This window comes from Hemitrygon akajei, chromosome 5 (genome assembly GCF_048418815.1).
Source record: "Hemitrygon akajei chromosome 5, sHemAka1.3, whole genome shotgun sequence".
Lineage (NCBI taxonomy): Eukaryota > Metazoa > Chordata > Chondrichthyes > Myliobatiformes > Dasyatidae > Hemitrygon > Hemitrygon akajei.
This window is the reverse complement of record NC_133128.1, coordinates 61,628,568-61,645,679: the sequence shown is the minus strand read 5'-3', so window position 1 is coordinate 61,645,679 and position 17,112 is coordinate 61,628,568. Positions and strand designations below refer to the sequence as shown.

Sequence of the window (17,112 nt, the reverse complement as noted above, 5' to 3'; positions counted from 1 at the left end):
ACAGGAGGCTTTGAGGGCGGCAGCACTTTTATTCCCAGGAAAAGGAAGAAAATGTCAGCTAAAGTACAAACAGGCCTCACACACATCCTGCGGGTTGTATGTCAAAGCCCCTGGATTACTCACATCTTATTTGTAAAGAATGGAGTTGTTTTCCTAGCCCAATGATACTCTGGACTCAGTTTACAAATGCACAAGTTTTGTATGTTGCAGAGAGAGAACAGAAGAAAGAAATGGTACTTGGGGAAATCAGCTCGGAAAGTATGTCATAGAATCATTAACTTCATAGCTCTGCCAAAAGCTGCAGATATACATTACATGAGTTGTAGTTCAGCGGGTGAGATAATATTTCAACCTGCAGCTATTAGATGTGACAGAAATCTATAAGTTATGGGAGGAACCGTAAGTAATTACATGGTTGTAATTAAAGACCTATCAAGGTACAGTAACATTGGAATATTTATGCGTTGTAAAATCTGAGAAAGGTAAAAAAGCACTTTGGCCTGTTAGGCACAGAAAGCTTTAGGTTTGGTTTGGTATGTCTGATTTTGACTTCCATGGAGGTGGCAGCTAAGGTAGACAGGACATTCAGTCCTGTACAACCCGGGAAGAGTAATGCTCAATGCTTTAGTTTAGGAAGAAGCAGGGAGCATCATGTGGCACAAGCTGGAAGCCATCCATCATGCAGCCGTTCTTAGAATTAGAATCAGGTTTATCATCACTGTTTTATAAGCTGCTGTTTCTAAATCATTGAGTGTGGGTCTTCTGTACCTCCTCCCTGATGGGAATGATGAGAAAAGGGTAAATCCCAGACAGTAAGGACCCTTAGTGACGGATACCACCTTCTTGAGGCACTACCTCTTGAAGATGTCCTCAATGATGGGGGTTGGGGTTGTGCCAGTGATATTGCCGGCTGAGTCTGCATCCCTCTGTAGCTCTGGTCATTGGAGCTTTCGTACAGGGCTGCGGTGAAGCCTGAAAGTTCCCCATCATATATCTCCAGAAATTTGCAAGAGTCTTTGGTGACATACCAAATCTCCCCAACTCCAAACAAAGCAGAGCCTTCTTTGTGTTGGACCTAGGCTAGGTCCTCTGAGATGTTGACACCTAGGATATTAAAGCTGCTTATTAGTCTATCTGCTTATTAGACATTATCTAGGTGCTAAAAAAAAAGCAGCAACTGGTTATATGAAACACAAGGTAGAAATGATTCAAATACTGAGTTCCACAACACAAACATCAATACAAACTTCACATGAGAACATCAGTATTCCCAACCTTCCACAGGTGAGCATTTGATAACATCCGATCATGTGGTCATCTGTACGTGTGTAAATATACACACACAGAAAGGTTCTGGAAAACCTCAGCATATTGGATTGAATCTTGCATATTGGAAAGATGCAGGGTTAAGTTAGAAGTTAATACATTTTCCAAGCAAAAGGTATAAGAATGTGCTGATTATTTCTCTTCCTTTTGAGGAAGACAATATCAGTCTCAAAGCAAATGCAAAACATCAGGAAGATCGAGTTATTTGGGTGCAAGAGCCAGACTGATTAAAGTGGCTTGGGAAATTAGATTGAAAGATTTACCCGTAGTCAGACAAGGGCAAACAGCTAAAGAAGTAAATATATTTTCTATTGAAAAACAGGAGCAGGTAGAGGAGAAAGAAGGGACCTGGGAGAACTTGGCGTTATCTGAAAGGTCACACATTGTCCAGGCTTTGGACCTTCACTTGCTACGAGTAACAGTGGCGTCCAGAATTTCAAAGAAAAAGAGGGAACAATTACAAATGTAACATCGCAGACAGCCAAAAGGTGAGTAGTGATTAGTTCTGTTTTCCTTCTGAGTTGAAGTTGTCATATAAATTACATTTAAGAGCGAGAAACTTGTGACTTTGTGATGGTGAATTTGTGGAATTTGTTACCACAGGCAGCTGTGGGGGACAGGTCACTGGGTGTATTTCAGGCAGAGATTGATAGGTTTTTGATTATACATGGCATCAAAGGTTACGGGGAGAAGGCCGGGGAGAGCAGCTGAGGAGGGGAAGAAAGGATCAGCCATGATTGAATGGTGGAGCAGATTCGATGGGCCAAATGGCCTAATTCTGCTCCTACGTCTTATGGACTTAAACAAGATTATTTACTTAATAAAATAATTATAAGTAGCTGATTGAGTAGGCATCATCCACAGGGAAAAATTTTAATTGGCCTATCAAAAAAAGGGATAGAGAAGACGTAAGTTACAGATGGGCAACTGTGAACTAATACCTGGAATTTCTGCTCCATCTGTGAATTACAAGAAGCATGTATTATGAGGAACCACACAAGTAGGAAGGTCCCCACTATCCACGAGAGCTAATTCAGGGCTTCTGAGTTTGATGGTCAGGATCACTGTGAAACCTATAGAAGGCTGAGTATTGTCTTAAGTGCATATTCTAAGGGACGGCCATCCTGCAAATACAAGGGTTTGTGGTAGAAATGGGCTGGGCATCTAAAAGGGCAGGAAGAGCAGGAAATTCAGAGCGAGAGTTGCTCTAATCGGTACTCAGAGTTAAAGACTGGGGTTGGGGATTATCACAGTGTGAAGGAATGCATTTAGAAGAGGGCACTCACCATATTCTCAAACAAAGGAGTGCACAGGTGATTCCACGACTGGAGAGCAGTAAAAGTGGCACTGTAGTCATCAACATGGGTCTTGCATTGTGCATTGCTTCCTAGTAACAGGTTCAAGAACGTGACATTAAAAAGGCAGGGATTAAAGTTTAATTGTCAGACCTCAGGATCTCGGGGAGAAGTTTGAGAGGAAGGACTGTAAGATGGTAATCCTCGGTTTGCTCATAGCAAAGTACAACAATGAGATTAAGGGTAGGATTGGCCAGATTAATGTGCTGATTGGGGACGTGATGCAGGATGGAAGGCAGTAGATGCAGGGGCATTGGACACATTTTTAAATGTCCTTCATTATGCAGAATGAAATTCAACTTGGACAGACTGAAGGAGCCCCCCATTGCCAAATCCCTCAAAGCTACAGTTGGCGGAAAACTTGCACCACTGCTGACGCTTGACAAAGGTGCTGAAGTTTTGACAGCTAAATTCAATGAAATTATGACAGAAACAGCCAATGAGATGCTTGGAAAACACCAGTGGAAAACCCAACCCTAACAGAGGAGATCCTGGAAATGTGCAACACTAGAAGAGACTTGAAGAGAACTAAGAAAACAACAATAGCAGGAGCTGTAGCGTTCAGATAGATGCGCAAGCGGAAAACATGATCAAGGCCAAGGAAGAATGGATTGAGAGGCAGTGTACTGAGATGGACCTCACTAAACAGAGATGGTCACGAGTCAGCACCATCCAAGGCAAAGAAGGAAACTGTCTCACAGAAGATGAAGACATTCTCAACAGATGGACTGAGTATTGTTCAGACCTTTACAACCATCAGACCCAAGGAGCTCCCAGCGTACTTGAAAGCCAGGACTCATCAAACACCAATGACTTCCCAATTCTGCGGGAAGAAGTAGAAGCAGCCACAAGATCACTGAAGAATGAGAAAGCTGCAAGAATGGACAACACCCCGGCTGAGCTGATAAAACATGGAGGAGAGACTGTGATAGATATCCTCACTAATATCTTCAGCACCATCTGGCAGACTGGGGAATGGCCAACAGCCCAGACAAAATTACTCATCATCACTCTCCACAAGAAAGGTAACTTACAGCAGTGCCAGAATTATTGAACCATTAGTCTTATCTGCAATGCAAGCAAAGTGATGTTGAAAGTCATCTTGAACAGGCTGAAACCACAGGAAGAAGAAATAATCGCCGAAGAGTTGGCTGGATTCAGAAGTGAAAGAAGTACAACAGAACAGATATTCAACATCTGAGTACTGTGCGAGAAATACAACCAACATCAACATGACATCTTCCATGTGTTTCCGGACTTCAAGAAGTCATTCGATAAGCTGTGGCATGGTGCACTCTGGGCCACAATGAAGAGATACAACCTGGGCCAGAAGCTGTTCCAAATCATCGTGCAGCTCTGCACCAAAGCTAGCAGTGCGGTACTTGTTCAAGGCACAGTGGGGAGTGATTCCACACATCAGTTGAAGTCCGACAAGGCTGCCTCCTTTCCCCCACACTGTTCAACATTTTCCTGGAGCGAATAATGAAAGATGTCCTGGAAGACCACAGTCAGCATTGGAGGACAGATCATAAAGAACCGCAGGTTCGCTGATGACATTGATGGGGTGGCAGGAAGTGAGGATGAATTGGCCCACCTTGTGAACCGTCTGGGCAATACATTTACCAGATTTGGCATGGAGATCAATGCAGAGAAAACCAAACTGATGAGAAACAATGATGAGCTAATCACAACACAAACCAGTCAGTGGACAAGAACTAGACTGTCAACTGGTTCAAGTATCTTGGCACCATCATTAGCCAAGAAGGATCAAAGCCTGAAGTCCTTGCAAGGACAGCCCAAACAACAGCCACTCTGGCTAAACTAAAACCAATCAGGAGAGACAATAACATTGCTCTCAGATCCAAGTTGGAACTCCTGCATGCACTTTTGATCTCCATCTTCTTGTGCACGTGCGAATCATGGACTTTGACAGCAGAACTGTATAAGAAGATCCAGGCAGTAGAAATGAGATTCTTCAGAAGGCTCCTCAGCATCTCCTATATGGACCATGTCTCAAACGACAACTGGTGCAGCACTCATTTTTACAGCACCCACGACTCAGGCGGGTTGCAGGATCCGTAACCATAACAATAACATTATGCAGCAAATAATCAAGCCGGAGTAGCTCCTCATTATTTCCCAAGGGAAATAGTTCAGTATGGTACCCGGTGCTAAGAAGCTGGTGATGGAGGCAATGTTTATTCATTTTAGGTCAGATCCCGGGTTTAGTGCTGGATGCTTTTGCTCTGCCAGTTTGTCAGAGTGTAAATTTGTTGCCCACCTGGCTGGAGTTGCCCTCTGGGTATGAGCACATTGGCATCGATTCTCTAGTAGGTAGCTTATTGCCTGATACCATTGCAGGTTTTGTCCACCATTCTCAAGATGGTGGTTTGTTTCCTGGTAGTGGCACAGTGAGTTTATTTGGTTCTGTCGTGCTACAAGGTGTGGAATTCAGTCCCTGTTCTTTGTTGTACAAGAGAAACTTTTGTTAAGCAAAGAATCAAATTCAGAGAAACCCTTCACTGAAGCACATCCAGAAGCATAATTTGAAAACTAAACAAATAAATTTGATTCAAACACCTTAAAGTACTAACAAATACAGTAATTATGAACATTTAAATAAAGTGCAATGAATAAACCCTGCTCCTACACGTCCTTATTCAGAGGATCAATGACGATGTAACTGAACATCGTCCTGATATATATACACCAGCTCTTTCTGGAACAGAGCATCTTGATTTGCCTGTGACTCCTTTCTGAAGCCCAACAGTGCTCTGCCACTGGGCTCAGTGGTTCATTGGCTTCTGATCTCCAAAAGACATCACGTATCCATAGTTAACCACTCAAGGTTGGAAGTCTGAAGTCTGCTGAACAGTGAACAGCCCAACATAGAAAACCTACAGCACAGTACAGGCCCTTCAGCCCACAAAGCTGTGCTGAACATGCCCTTACTTTAGAAATTACCTAGGTTTACTCATAGCCCTCTATTTGTCTAAGCTCCTATCCAGGAGTCTCTTAAAAGACCCTATCGTATCCACCTCCACCACCACTGGGCAGCCCATTCCACGCACTCACCACTCTCTGTGTAAAAATCTTAACCCTGATATCTCCTCTGTACCTACCTCCAAGCACCTTAAAACTGTGCCCTCTTGTGCTAGCCATTTCTGCCCTGGGAAAAAGCCTCTGACTGTCCACACGATCAAAGCCTCTCATCATCTTGTACACATCTTAACATGTGCTAAACGTGATCAGGCCATTGGCTGCTGATGTTAAATGAGCAACCAGTATGAATAACCAACACGTACAAAAGCTGGATGAACTCAGCAGGTCGGGCAGCATCCGTTGAAGTGATGCTGTCCGACCTGCTGAGTTCATCCAGCTTTTGTACGTGTTGATTTGACCACAGCATCTGCAGTGCACTTTGTGTTTAGTATGAATAACCAAACCAGCAGAAGGATGTTCTGCACACGTGACCCTCGCTAAAGCCCATATTCAAGTGTGATCAGCTTGAGTGCCACTGTCTTTTTACAGGATCTGCAAAGGTTTACCAACACCCATCCAGTGTCACCATCTTTTCCTAGTTTCCATGACACATTTTATTCAAAGGAGATTAAAACATGAAAAATTCACTGAGGAGTGTCAAACATCCCCTCATACTGAACAGTTCTGTGAAGAAGATGTCAACATTGAGCAGCCAATACATTTTTATTGTGAATTCCCTCCGAGCCTGGAGGGAATTGTAGCCTCATACAAATTCATGAAACCAAAATCCGCAAATCCGTTACCCTGATGCATCAATCATGGAAAGCATATGGGATGACAATCTATGTACAAATATTTAAAGATGATGGAATTACAAAATGAAAAGTATGCTTTTAGAAGAAATTATGAATGAACAGTTAACTCCATTTCTTTTTCCATGGAAGTTCTCAGCATATTAATTCTCACTTTATATTCCCAACATTTGTGATTGTTGTATAAAACAAGATCTGATAAAGCTGGAGAGATTTCATCCTGTGATGTTTCATGATTTTCCATTATAGATTCTGCCTGTAACCTATAATGTTAATAACTGGTCTGAAATATCCTTTTGGCTCTTGGAATTATAATTCTATTTTGTGCAAACACTTACCTGTTTTCAAGTAAAAGGTTAATTGCATTTATCAGTAAAGTGACTCAGAGCCAATCCATATTCCTTACAGGCTTCTTGATTATTTAACCATTTAAAGACCGTGACAGAGGGATTGATTAATTAATAACCATTTTTCAACTGTTTCCATCTGCAATACCTTGCAATCAGTATATATTACCATTATCAGACAGAAAACAAATCATATGTAAACACAAGAGATCATACAGATGCTGGATAATAGAGAAAAACAAGTTATACATGCTGATTTTCATTTGTCTTGTTCAAAGCAATAAATAATTAAATTTCATCAGGAAATTTGCAGATGCCAAAACCGACATACAAGTGATGAAGGGTCCTGATGACAGGTCTCAACCAGAAACATTGACTGTTTACTCTTTTTCATAGATGCTGCCTGACCTGCTGAGTTCCTCCAGCATTACGTGTTTGTTGCCCAAATAATTACATTTCATGCCTTTACTGTGAATAATGATTGAAGTGATTGAACTTGAGCATAAAAAAATCAGATTCCCAAGCTGTATTTATTTTTTGTTATCAAAGGAATAAACATTATCAAGTCCCATAAAATTTTGTAAGTTTTAGAAAGATCACCCTTTGGTCCGGGGAACATAGCATATACTACTCAGTCTCAGCTCACGTGCCAATACCTATAGGTATAGTTTGAGTAGAATTATCCATTTCTGTGGAAATTGTCTCATGAGCCTTTGTTGTAATCCATTGAAATGGTCCACACAGTTCTTGGTGCATTTCATCATATCCTTTACAAAAACAGAAAAATGTTTTTACTTATACACTTCAAAACCCTGTAATAAAGGGCTCCCCTAATTACTTGCTTCACTGCGTGAAAACTTCATGAATCATGTACAAGGGAAAACAAAATTTCCTTGTTTCTCAAGATTTACAAATGATATTCTTCCAAACAATGGTTTACTTCCACATTTCTCCGCATTATATTCCATGTGATTATTATCCTAACCTCTTTACATATCACAGTCTTCACGCCTTCATCACAGCCTATTCTCTCAAGTAGCTCATTGTCCTGAGGAAACTTGGATCGATCACTCTCAGTCGTTTAAGTCATTCCAGGTATGAGAGCTACAGATTATAGGCTGGAGGTCTGCACCTGAATTTATATTCTGTCATATTCTGGGAATTTGTGGATCTTCTGTGCATTGGTTTCTCCTGTGCTATTACTGTGCTCTAATCATTACATCTGTGTCACTAGACCGATGGCTCCTCACTCTTTCTGTGTATGCTACCACAATATGGACGCTCTCTCAAAGACAGCATTTGTTCAATGTCACTGTTATTTCTTTATTGCTAATTTTAATTAACTATACTATGCACACTAAGTGACTCATATTTATTTTCAACAGTCACTTCTTAACAATGAATGAGAAATGCTTACACTGCAAACAAAATTCTTTGTTTCTCCTATCACTGCTGCAACACCTCTTCAGTATCTGAAATTCCTTAGATCACTTATCTCTTTGGCAATATAATAACCTACTACCATTTACTACTTTCTAATAGCCACAATTGGACTACATTTTTGTAACAACTATTTTTACAACACTTATACAATTTTCTTGAAGAATTAACTATAGATTAACATTTTCTTAGAACTTAACTACAGCCATAATCAGTCTCAGTCAACTCAACTTTTATTTAAATTTGCCCAGTTCTAGCCTCATCAAAATTGCAAACATGATAAAATTCTATTATATTATAATCCCTCTTTCCAAGTTTAGCAACTAATCCTGTTTCATTGTTCTCTACTGTATCTAAAATTGCCTTTCACCTCGATACTATTACTTAGAAAATTGCTTTCCCAATTCTGGGAAGTATCAGCTTCCTAGTTTCATGCACCTTTACTTTCCTGTTTTACAGTTTGCCCAAAACTTCATTCCTGTTAGGAAACTCCCATTTAGTGTAAACAGCCCCATAGCTTTTAGCTCCACCCAAAGGATTGGTACAACATTGGGATTTTCTGATAAAGACTTTGCTGCCTTTATCCAACTTTTGCCATTAAGGTTGAGTAGCATTGTCCATTTGTTGAATTGAACTAATATGTGGCCGTTACAGAGACTTGGATATCTCGTGGGCAGGAATGGATCTGAGTGCGTCGGGGTTTAGATGTTTCAAAAAGAACAGGGAGGGAGGCAAAAGAGGTGGAGGAGTGGCACTGCTAGTCAGGGATAGTATCACAACTGTAGAAACGGAGTAAGTCATAGAGGGATGGTCTACTGGGTCATTGTGGGTGGAAGTCGGAAATGGGCAGGGGGCAATAACTCAAATGGGTGTTTTTTATAGAGCCCTCAATAGTAACAGACATCAAGGAGCAGATAGGGAGGCAGATTCTGGAGAAGTGCAATAAAGATGGGGTTGTTGTGTTGGGTGATTTTAATTTGCCTAATATTGACTTAGAGCCATGGGTTTAGATGGGGTGGAGTTTATTAGGTGTGTTCAGGAAGGTTTCCTGATACAATAAATAGATAAGTCACCTAGAGGAGAGGCTGTACTTAATCTGGTTTTAGGAAATGAATCTGGTCGGGTGTCAGATCTCTCGGTGGGAGAGCATTTTGCGGGTAGTGATCACTACTCTATCTCCTTTACCATGGTGCTGGAGAGAGATAGGTGCAGACAATTTGGGAAAACATTTAATTGGGGTAGGGAGAAATATGATGCTATTAAGCAGGAACTTGGGAGCAGTCGTTCTCAGGGAAATGCATGGGGTTCTGCATAGGTATGTTCCATTGAGGCAGGGGAATGATGGTAGGGTAAAAGAACCATGGTATACAAAGGATGTAGAAAATCTAGAAAAGGAGAAAAGAAAAGCTTACGAAAGGTTAAAGAAGCTGTTAGAGCTCTAGAAAATTACAAGGGTGCTAAGAAGGAGCTCAAGAATGAAATTAAGAGAGCCAGAAGGGGCCATGAGAAGGCCTTGGCGAGCAGGATTAAGGAAAACCCCAAGGCAAGAGTACGTGAAGTACGTGTAGTACGTGAAGAGCAAGAGGAAGAGCTGTGTGAGAATTGGAACAATCAGGAGTAAGGGTGGAAATGTGTATGGAGCTGGAGGAGATAGCAGAAGTACTTAAAGAATATTTTGCTTCAGTATTCACCAGTGAAAAGGACCTTGGCAATTGTAGGGATGCCTTACAGTGGACTGAAATGCTTGAGTGTTTAGACATTAAGAAAGAGGATGTGCTGGAGCTTTTGAAAGGTATTAAGTTAGATAAGTTGCCGGGACTAGTTGAGATATACCCCAAGCAGCGGTGGGAAGTGAGGGAGGAGATTGCTGAGCCTCTGGTGATAATCTTTGCATCATCAATAGGGATGGGCAAAGTACCGGAGGAGTGGAAGGTTGCAAAAGTTCTTCCCTTGTTCAAGAAAGGGAGTACAGATAACAGTGGAAATTATGGACCAGTTAGTCTTACTTCAGTGGTGGATGAGTTGTTGGAGAAGATCCTGAGAGGCAGGGTTTATGAGCATTTGGAGAGACATACTCTGATTAGAGGTAGTCCGCATGGTTTTGTCAAGGGCAGGTCCTGCCTTATGAACCTGATGTGAGGCTCATTCAGAAAGTAATGAAGCATGGGATCCAAAGAGACCTTGCTTTGTGGATCTAGAATTGGTTCATCCACAGAAGGCAAAGGATGGCTGTAGATGGTTGGTATTTTGCATGGTTGGTGACCAGTGGTGTTCCACAGGGATCTGTTTGAGACCCCTCCTCTTTGTGATTTTTATAAATGACCTGGATGGGGAAGTTGAAGGGTGGGTTCATAAGTTTGCTGATGACACAAAAGTTGGGGATGTTGTGGATAGTGTGGAGCATTGTCAGAGGTTACAGCGTGACACTGATAGGATACAGAACTTGGCGGAAAAGTGGCAGATGGAGCTCAACCCAGATAAGTGTGAAGTGGTTCATTTCAGTAGGTCAAATTTGAAGACAGAATATAATATTAATAGTAAGACTATTGGCAGTGTGGAGAATCAGCAAGATCTTGGGGTCCGTGTCCATAGGACACTCAAAGCCGCTGCACAGGTTGACAGGATTGATACGAAGACGTATGGTGTGTTGGCCTTCATCAACCATGGGATTTAGTTCAAGAGCCATGAGATAATGTTACAGCTGTATAAGACCTTGGTCAGACCCCACTTGGAGTACTGTGTTCAGTTCTGGTCACCTCACTACAGGAAGGATGTGAATGCTATAGAGAAAATGCAGAGGAGATTTACAAGGATGTTGCCTGGATTGGAGAGCATGCTTTATGAGAATAGGCTCAGTGAATTTGACCTTTTCTCCTTGGAGCGACAGAGGATGAGAGGTGACCTGATAGAAGTGTATGAGATGATGAGGGGCATTGATCATGTGGATATCCAGAGACTTTTGCCCTGGGCTGAAATGGCTAACGCGAGGGGGTATAGTTTTAAGGTGCTAGGAAACAGGTACCGAGGGATATCAGTGGTTAGTTTTTCATACAGAGAGTGGTGGGTGCGTGGAATGGTGGTGATGGTGGAAGGAGACACAATTAGCAATGCCATGCCCCCACTTCTTTTGCCTCCCTCTCTGTTCTTTTTGAAACATCTAAAGCCTGGCACACTCAGCAGCCATTCCTGCTCCTGAGAGATCCAGGTCTCTGTAATGGCCACAAAGTCACAGTTCCACGTACTGATCCATGCTCTAAGTCCATCTGACTAGATTATGACACTCCTTGCATTAAAATATTCACATCTCATACCATCAGGCTGAGTGCATCTTTGCTCTAACATCTGCCTATCCTTCCTCACAAACCCCCTACAAGCTGTCTCTACTTGTGCTCCAAGCTCCCCATCCTCTGCTTCTTTACTTCGGTTCCCACCCCCTTACAAATCTAGTTTAACCCCTCGCCAATCGCATTAGCAAACGTCACCGCCAGGATATTGGTCGCCCTGGGATTCAAGTGCAACCCGTCCTTTTTGTACAGGTCACACCTGCCCCAAAAGAAGTCCCAATGATCCGAAAACCTGAATCCCTGACCCCGCTCCAATTCCTCAGCCACCCATTTATCCTCCACCTCATTCTATTCCTATACTCACTGTTAAGTGGCACAGACCCCAATCCCGAGATTATTACCTTTAAGGTCCTGCTTCTCAGCTTCCTTCCTAACTCCCTGTAGTCTGCTTTCAGGACCTCCACCCTTTTTCCACCCATGTTGCTGGTACCAATATGTACCACAACCTCTGGCTGCTCACCCTCCCATTTCAGGATATTGTGGGCGTGTTCAGAAACATCACGAACCCTGACACCTGGGAGGCAAACTACCATCCTTGTTACTTTTATGTGCCCACAGAATCGCCTATCTGTCCCCCAAAATATGGAGTCCTCTATTACCACTGCCATCCTCTTCCGTTCCCTACCCTTCTGAGCCACAGGGCCAGACTCCGTGCCAGAGGCACAGCCACTGTTGCTTCCCCCCCAAAAGCACTCATAATGGAGTACTTATTGTTAAAGGGGACAGCCGCAGGTGTGCTCTCCACTACCTAATGCCTTCCCTACCCTCTCCTGACGGTTACCCACTTATCTGTCTCCTGTGGCCCTGGGTGACTACCAGCCTATAGCTCCTCTCTATCACTGTCTCACTCTCCCTAACAAGCCGAGGGTCATCAAGCTGCAGCTCCAGTTCATTCTATCTCTAAGGAGCTGCAGCTCGACGTACCTGGCTTAGATATGACCATCAGGGAGGCTGGAAGTCTCCCAGATACCCCACATTTGACACCCAGAACAGAAAACTGCCCTCACAGTCATACCCACTATTCTAATGCACCGAGCCCCGCGAGATGCTCCTTTTTTTGAACTTTTTCCCCCAACCTGTGCAGAGCTCTCTCTCTCTCTCTCTCTCTCTCTCTGAAACGATTGTAATGGATAACACAAGGGGCATAGTTTTAAGGTGTTTGGAAGTAGGTACAAGGGGGATGTCACAGGTAGTTTTCACACAGAGTGGTGGGTGTGTGGAATGCACTGCCAGCGAAGGTGGTAGAGGCGGATACAAAAAAGTCTTTTAAGAGACTCTCAGATAGGTATATGGAACTTAGAAAAATGAGAGGGCTATGCGGTAGGGACATTTTAGGAAGTTTCTAGAATAGGTGGGCTGAAGGGCCTGAAATGTCGTATAGATTTCTATGTTCTATGTTCTATTCCTGTGGAAGTTGTCTCAGGAGCCTTTGTTGTAATCCATTGAAATGGTCCACACAGTTCTTGAAGTGTCTCACCATATCCATTACAAAAACAGAAAAAAATTACTTATACACTTCAATACCCCCTATAATAAAGGGCTTTCCCAATTTCTTGCTTCACTGCATGAAAACTTTATGAATCATATACAAGGGAAAACAAAATTTCCTGGTTTCTCAAGATTTACAAATGATATTCTTCCAAACAATGGTTTACTTTCACATTTCTCCACATTATATTCCATGTGATTTTTTCCCCCTATTCTCTTAATACATTACTGTGTTTACAGCTTCTTCACAGCTCCCACTGGTATAAACTGTCCCGTAAATTTTAGCTCCACACAAAGGATTGCTGCAACATTCTGATTAAGACTTTGCTGTTTTTATCCAACTTTTGCCTTCGAGGTTTCCACTACATTTTTCTCCTCTTATTTGAAAATAACTCTCCTGAAATATTTGTTCAAGTTTAAAGTTCAAATTTTAAGTTTATTGGCATGGGCATATGTAATCAGGTGACTGTTGAATATAATTTTTTTATTGTTAAAGTGCACTTATGTATTCACCGTGGTAATGCTGAAATATCTGCCTGTGCCTATCAGAGAAAATGGTGATGTCATTTTGCACGGGTGGAGTAGAATGAAGAATTGTCACTTTCTAGAGAGAACGACGTTAGAATGCTTTTCCCAGGTATGGTGAGGAATGATGAATAATATTTGATAATATCCACGTAAATTCATTTATACTTGTTTGTAAATCTAGAATATTGGTAATTTGACAAGTTTTACATGTGGATGCTTTAGATTTTCATGAGTAAATTGATCAGCACTGGAGTAGCATGGTTGTGCGAAGTTCATTATTGGCCTAGTAAGTTCAACATTTTAGTAATTCAACTCTGAGGCAATATATTGTAAAAGTTTATTTTTGTCTTTCTTTATTGTTTCTTGACTGAATGTGAATGTGTTAATTTCTTTACATAGTGTGAGTGAGGAGAATTCGTTTCAAGGTCTGGCCTATCTGTGTTTGGAAGTTAAGCACTTGTCTGTCAAAGTGAGTATATTTCTTAGTTAAGATGAGAAGTATTTATTCATATTTTTGATGTTGTGTATAAGCTACAGGGTTGGTGGGATTCTAATGGTGTTTGTATTTTTTTAAGGATTGCCACTACCGTATTGGTTTTGTATATTTTGTTTTAGTTATTTTCATACTGCATACATAACAAGGATGTGGTCCAAAATTAAACTGAGATTATAACAGCGAGAACTGTTTTTTAAAAAATTCATTTCATCGTTTTTATTTCGATACCCTCTTTCTCCATTAAAACATCTAAAACAGATAAAAGAATTTAGGACCTGAAAAAGTATTTGTTGTCCTGCGTGTGTAATTTTGCCCAGGCTACAAAACATACATACTCTGGGTATGTAATTTAGCTTTTTAAAGCAGCAACGCAGTACATTACAAACATACCAACATAAATTACATAAACAAATTATCGTAAATTATACAGGACAGAAGTTGGTACCACTCTGCCAAGGTCAATAATTGATTTGGTATTGTTTTCAAAACTATAATTAGAAGAGGGTGGTGGCATACTAAAAGGAAAGAACTAATAAGTTCAACCACAAATCATTCAGTTTTCAGGGAGATGGGTCATACACCATCTGTAGCAGGAAAGAAGTTGACGTAGGGTCAAGAAATATTTTCCTTCCACAGATGCTGCATGACGCACAGAGTTCTTCCAGCACATTGCTTGTAACTCAAACTTTTGTACTGATATTTTGTGTTGAAAACAAAAATACATTTTAGCAAAATGTAAACTTTTGAATCAAATGTATGACGTATGACTTTTACACTGAGGATCTTATTTTTTGGGAATAAAACAGTCCTTAAAACCATTGAAAGGCATGCAATTAATGGATGGATTCCCATAAAGAAATGTTCCGCATATCTACAAGTAGTATACAAATTGTTTTGCCAAGTGTTATCATGAACATAAATAGATAAAGTTCTTCCAACGTGAGAAAATAACTTGGGTTACTATAAAGAACTCTAAAAAATTCAAGAATTTAAACTGCGTTTTACTTTTACCAATTCTTTTTGCAATAGCAATTACAAATACTGGAGATCTGCTGGAATCATAACTTAAATATAAGATTTCCTATATTTACTATTTTATTGAAACTTGTAGATTTTTTTATGTCTTGCACTATACTGCTGCCAGAAAGCAACAAATTTCACAATGTGTCAGTGATAATAAACCTGATTCTGAATATCTCACTTTAACAATGCTACAATGCTTCCATAATTTTTGGTGGTTATTTTTGTGTTCTCAGAATACCTTAAATAACATTAGTGTGGCTATTGTTGCCATTCAGATTGCATTACAAAGTATTGATGAAAACCAACACAATTTTCAAAACGCTGCATGTACAATTCAAATGTAGGAGGATAAATTTACATAAATATGCTCTGGTGTTTTTAAGCAAAATCAAGTCCTGACAAAGGGTCTTGGCCCGAAACATCGACAACGCTTCTCCCTATAGATGCTGCCTGGCCTGCTGTGTTCTACCAGCATTTTGTGTGTATCGCCACAAAAGGGTGGTGTTCTGTGGAGAAGGAAACACATATAGCATTTCATATCTTTCCACTACATCTGGCAGAGTATTTTATGCATTTTCTGCTTCTATTTTCAATTTCCAGCATTTGCTAATTGATAACCATGGACCACAGCATTACACCAAAACCTCCTGAAACTGACTTAACGAGACCCTACAAGAGGCCACATAGGTCAGCCAGAATTTGTCTTCCCAACAAACATCTTTTTAAAAAAACTTCGGTAAAAGTCACATCTATACCCTCAAATTTGTTATTTTTCAATGTTGTCACATTTGAAATGCGTTTAAATGCCCTGACATTGTTTTCAGCATTTCAAAAATCATTAATAATCAAACAAGCAATCGCAAAAATAAAAAAAACTGTAAGTGTAGAGGAAATACATTTTAAAACATTTTTAATATTTAAGAACATAGAAATACAGAAATCTACAGCAAATTATAGGCCCTTTGGCCCACAGTATAATGCCAACCATGCAACCTATTCTAGAAACTGCCTCGAATTTCCCTACAACATAGCCCTCTATTTTTCTAAGCTCCATGTACCTATCTGAGACTCTTAAAAATACCCTATTGTATTTGCCTCTACCACTGTCTCTGGCAGTGTATTCCATGCATCCACCATTCTCTGTGTGAAAAACATAACCTCTGACATCCCTGTTGTACCTGCTTCCAGGCACCTTAAAACCTTTGTGTTAGCCATTTCAGCCCTGGGCAAAAGCCTCTGGCTATCCACACGATCAATGCCTCTCATCGTCTTACATTTTTAAATATATTACAACACACAACATCAGCTTTTAGAACAGCCACTAAACTCATTTCTACCTTAATTTCCTGCAGCTGTAAAATCTCCATTGAGAAAAGGTATGTTATTCCCAATCTAAATCTTGCTTGCAGTCGGTGGTGTAACATTGTCTCCAGATTATACTTGTGCTTCAACTTTCTGTGGGCTTTTCCACTGTGGCTGGAGGTCATTAAAGGACCAGAGCAGTGCAGTGCCCCCACAGTGAAATTTCAACCTATATAAACCATATTTCTTCATCATTCTATTAAAGAATTCTTATTGAGACCCACTGGATATTGAATTATTCAATCAATGTCAAGCCATGTATGGAACACTAAATATAGAAAGAGAAAAAATGGTGGTATTAAGAGATAGAGTTAGAGAAACTGATTTTTTTTGAATAACTGATTTGGAGACTCAAGAGAGACTACACTGCAAATGCTGGAAATCTGGAGCAACTCACTGAAGGTTAGACAGCATCCATGGAGGAAAATGAATAGTCGATGATTCAGGCCAAGATCCTTATTAGAACTGAAAGAATCTTGAATTTGTAGGAATGAATCTCCACACATATGAGAGTTAATTTTTAGTTTTAACATGAAGAGTTAACATGCTATGTGCTAAATTTAATGTGCTTGTTTTCCAAGTTTGTAGTAGGCACCCATGTCAAATGTA

At 40.7% G+C, this 17,112-nt stretch overlaps 1 long non-coding RNA gene across 1 annotated transcript in view; it reads left to right on the top strand.

Annotated features, from left to right (window-relative positions):
- LOC140727825 (uncharacterized) overlaps positions 1-17,112 on the top strand; it is a 56,045-nt gene that overhangs the window by 1,931 nt on the left and 37,002 nt on the right. Inside the window, exons 2-3 of the long non-coding RNA XR_012098946.1 lie at positions 1,649-1,814; positions 14,022-14,091. This is a non-coding gene — a long non-coding RNA (uncharacterized lncRNA). The remainder of the gene's footprint in view (positions 1-1,648; positions 1,815-14,021; positions 14,092-17,112) is intronic.